Consider the following 518-nt stretch of genomic DNA (forward strand, 5'->3'; position numbering starts at 1 on the left):
TATGTTGTCCCTTTTTTCTCGCCTTTCTTGGTATTTCCCTCTTTCTGTTTTCGAATGTTCTCCTCTCGCGTCGTCCCCTCCTTTCCTCTCCATTTCGTTTTCTCTCTTCCTCCTCTCCCCTCTTTTCCCTCACCACGACCTTCTCGCGTCTCTTCCGCCCTTTGGATAGCCTGGAGCTCCCCCTCCCCTCTCTCTCCATGTCTCCCCTTACGCCTCTTCCCTTCTTCCCCTCTCACTATTTCTCCTTTTATTCCTCCTCTCCTTTTCCCCTCTTTTCATAGTCCCCTAATTAACTTTTTCTATACCCTTTCTTCTCTTCCCTCCTACCCTCCTGATAGTGACCCCCCACTCCTTTTCCCCTTCCCCCTTTCCTATTACAGTGACCCCTTCCCCCTCTCCCCCTTGCTCCTTTGCCCTCCTCACTCCTTTCTCCTTTCCTCCCCCATTCCCCATAGTCCCTATTTCTTCCTCCGTTCTTTTCCCGCCTCATCCCGTTCCCCCCTTCCTCATAGTCCCAA

The sequence above is a fragment of the Penaeus monodon genome, chromosome 22, assembly GCF_015228065.2.
Source record: "Penaeus monodon isolate SGIC_2016 chromosome 22, NSTDA_Pmon_1, whole genome shotgun sequence".
NCBI lineage: Eukaryota > Metazoa > Arthropoda > Malacostraca > Decapoda > Penaeidae > Penaeus > Penaeus monodon.